Below are 4,389 nucleotides of genomic sequence, written 5' to 3'. Positions count from 1 at the left end.
CTTGCACAAAGGCGGAGGTAGTGGTCCTGCTGCTGGGTTGTTGCCCTCCTACGGCCTCCTCCACGTCTCCTGATGTACTGGCCTGTCTCCTGGTAGCGGCTCCATGCTCTGGACACACTGACAGACACAGCAAACCTTCTTGCCACAGCTCGCATTGAAACAGTGTGGTTTTATTTATTCAATTATGTGGGTTGTAGACTCCGTCTCATGCTACCACTAGAGTGAAAGCACCGCCAGTGAATGGTGAATGCAGATGTAGTGTAAAAGCGCTTTGAGTGGTCGAAAAGACTATAAAGGCGCTAAAGAAATACGGAGCATTTACATCATGCTACCTCCTCTTTCTTCTGTGGTTTCTGGCAATAAAAGAAAAACAACACATTGCAAGTTGAATACAGCTAACTTTAAATTGACTCCACCACCACACATAAACATGGCTTAATAACAATCACATTTAACATAAGCATAAAATTTGGCTTAATAATAACTATCAAGATTATTAGCTTACCCTATGGCTTTTTACACAGCATAAATTAGCCTAGTGGTTAGCGGACTTTTCCTCTCCTCATAGCTTAACAAATTACACGTATTATTTAAAGTGTGTCTTACTCACCGCTGGTAAAGTCACTGCATCTCCCGATATATATATATATATATATATATATATATATATATATATATATATATATATAGTTTCAGGATCTACAGGAATCCCTGCAGTTCAGCCAGAAATAGATGGTTGAGCTCACGGCGGAAAACGATGTCCTCAGAGGGTCGGTTAAATCCCTTACCGAGGGAAATTAAAAGTTAAAAACATTAGAGAAATGTTCATCAATCTCTAGGTGCACAGCATGTGGGACAACCTGGTCATCTCGGGCATTCCGGAGCAGGCGGACGAAGACCGTAAAAAACGCCATCCAGAAGCAGCTGAAGCTATCAGCCTACACCCTGAGGAACATTGGCTTCCACCGGGTTCACCGCCTGGGAGGACGGCAACTGGACAGCCAGAGGCCCAGGCCCAACCCAAGAAGTAACTGGTTAAAAGCCGTGGCAGAGAGCTGAAAGGATCGAACTTGAGTGTAAATAACCAGTTTTCTCGGGAGATCCTGAACCGAGTCCTGTTCCCAATAAGGAAGAAATTTATTAGAGATGGACCATGCGCTGTCATAAAAATTTTTAACCACCTAAATAATCTACAAGCAAACATTGTCTTGCTACAGGAGACTCATTTATCCAAGACAGCAGATAAACTCACCTCAGCACAGTTTCCTCACTCGTACTCAGCCTGCTATAACTCCAAACAAATAGGTGTCACCATCATGATAAATATACAAATACACTTCACCTATAATACTAGTACCATAGATCCAGTCGATTTATAAGACTTACCATTTCTATTCAAAATACTCATTTATGCATCGCTAATATCTATAGCTCAAATGTTGACGATCCCTCTTTTTTGATGCTTTCTTCACCTCACTCTCTGCTCACTCAGACACAACACTTATAATTGGAGGGGACTTCACCCTGGTAGGTGATCCAGCAGTTGACAGGCTCAGTACGGCAGACGGTCACCGTATTTTGAAATGAACATACAATATTAAACAACACATGAGCGATTTTGGTCTTTGCGATGCTTAGCATTCTCAACACACCACTCTCAGAAAGTATACCTTCTTTTCACAAGTCCACCATTCATATTCTCACCTAGACTATTTTTTGGAGGAGATGCTCACAAGTCACTGAGCTAGAGTCCAAGTCAAGTCTCAAGTCACTGAGCTAGCCCTTTCACGCATAGTGGTCACTACAGTGGACAGCTATTCAAAGCCGTTTACATAGATGGGCAGAGGTTCTGATAGTGTAGTTGCATATCAGCCACTACAGTGGAACTAGTGTGTCATGCCGTACACTGCCACCCTCTGGTAAGCTATTGTAAGTGCAACTTAAATTTGTCAAAAGCAAGATGGCCAACGGACGTTCAGAAACACTGAGCAGCTCAGGTAAATCTTGCCATTCCTCCAATAATATGAGACCCCTGCAGGTTAATAAAATTTGGTCACATCTAGTAGCAACTAAGGAGTAATTAGTATTGATTTTAAGTTGGGAGGAAATTATGATTAATAATCTGTCCACTAAATTGGACATTATGCATCACTGGCTATATTTCAGCTACAATTAAGTAAGTAAGTAAGTTTGCTTTTGTTGCAAATACTTCATGTGCACTAACTTTTTTGGATGTAAATTAATGGATTTATATAACTTTTGCAGTTTTTATAACATTTAGTGTGTTGCAGCAAGTAATAGAAAGGCATTCAGGATAGTGGAGCAAATTCCATCAGAATCAAGTATGGATAATACTAGTGTTGATCATAGCAGTGATGATAAATGGCTGCCAGAAATAGGGGGCTCCCCTAATGCTAGCAGCAGATAGTGATAGTGGAGCTGAGGATGCTCAGAAAGAGAGAGGTTGAGGAGTTAGAAGTGAGGTTCAATGTTTTTGCATTGCATTAAACAGTATTATAATATGTTAAAATATATGACCATATTAGTTTAACAGCATTAAAAATTTATATTTCCACATACTATATCATTTCATTCATTTGTTAAATAAATATTTCTTCAGTTAAAACCTTACGTGCACGCTGTCCACCTTAGTGGACATGTAAAAAACTTAATTCTAAAAATTTAATTCTAATTTTATTTTTCATGCCTAAAGAGCAATCAAAACACATAGGAAAAAAATCCTGACACAGGCTGTCATAATTCATGCATGAAAGGGCTAGAGTCAAGTCTCAAGTCACTCCTGGTTATAATGAATGTTGTATCAACTGCTGCGTTCACGCCAGGCTGCTTATAAAACTGCAGAGCTATAAGGGATTCTGTAACTGTAACCTGTTTTTCACAGGGCACCGTAGGTCGTAGCTAAAGCAAGAAGCCTGTCAGCCAGTCAGCTCTCTAGTCTTAGTCTCACTTGCCTGCTCCATCTAGTCAGCCTTGTCAGCCCCGATATGCTCTGCCTTATGGGGAGCCGTTTTCAGTTGTTGAGTAGTTAACACATTACGACCTCTCAATTGCTGATTTACCCCTGAACACAGCGTGACGGTCGCAGAGCTCGCCGACCGACAAATCGGGTTTAAAATCGTGTAGTGTGAACTAGGCTTTACTGTCTGTGAACTAATTCCTGAAACCTGCCTGTAGCGTCCAGTCTACGGAATGACACTCCAGTAAAGTTCTCCAAGCATCGACCGTAATGCAATACAATCAAGCTCACTAACATCTCGCTAGTGCTCCTAACTGCTTTTTAGGAGCAATAAGCAAGACATTAATGAACTAAAATAGATCTAATCTCAATTCAGTATAAATTTGTCTTACCCAAGTAAGACGGCTGCGGCTCAGGAGATAGAGCGGGTTGGCTGTTAATCGGAAGGTCGGCGGTTCAATCCCTGGCTCCCCCTGGTTGCGTGTCGAAGTGTCCTTAGGCAAGATACTGAACCCCGAATTGCCCCTGGCGGCTGTTCCGCCAGTGTATGAATGTGTGTGAATGTTAGTTTCCGTTTGAGCACTTAGGCTCAGTGTATGAATGTATATGACTGGTGAATGCAGATGTAGTGTAAAAGCGCTTTGAGTGGTCAAAAAGACTAGAAAGGCGCTATACAAGTACGGAGCATTTACATTTACCCAAGTCTCAAAACCTTAATCTCTCCTTATCTCATCTTTCTCCTAAGAGGGTTATAGGAGCAACAATTCAGATTGAAGTGATCATAGTGGCCCTGTGATGGACTGGCGACCTGTCCAGGGTGTACCCCGCCTTGCGCCCAATGTCAGCTGGGATTGGCTCCAGTCCACCCGCGACCCTGTACACAGGATAAGCGGTTGACAATGGATGGATGGATGGTGATCATAGTGCTTTCTCAAGAGTTAAAGAAAAGACTATTCTGAGCAAAAGATTCTTCTTACTACATCATTACTTAAAGACCTAGATTTTATCAGTTATTTCAAAAAGGAGTTTGCAATATTTATGGAAATAAATGACCTGCCAGGACTCTCACTGTGAGTTATTTGGGAGGCCGCAAAAGCAGTCATAAGAGGTAAAATAATCTCCTACTCATACAAAAAAAAGAGAGATCTTGTGTATTAATTTCCCTTGGGGCGGCAGTAGCTCAGTCTGTAAGGATTAGGCTGGGAACCGGAGGGTCGCCGGTCGCTCGGACCAGAGTTGTGGAGTGTAGACTGGTAGCTGGAGAGGTGCCAGTTCACCTCCTGGGCACTGCTGAAGGAGGCCTTGAGCAAGCTCCTGAACCCCCCAACCGCTCGGGGTGCCGTACTGACTGGCAGCCCCCTCACTCTGACATCTCTCCGTGTGTTGCTATGGGTCATGTTTGTGTGTGTGTC

The sequence above is a fragment of the Micropterus salmoides genome, unplaced genomic scaffold, assembly GCF_014851395.1.
Source record: "Micropterus salmoides isolate LMB-PRFRI ecotype aquatic unplaced genomic scaffold, ASM1485139v1 Ms_hic_scaffold_17, whole genome shotgun sequence".
In the NCBI taxonomy this organism is placed as follows: domain Eukaryota; kingdom Metazoa; phylum Chordata; class Actinopteri; order Centrarchiformes; family Centrarchidae; genus Micropterus; species Micropterus salmoides.
This window is presented reverse-complemented; position numbering follows the sequence as displayed.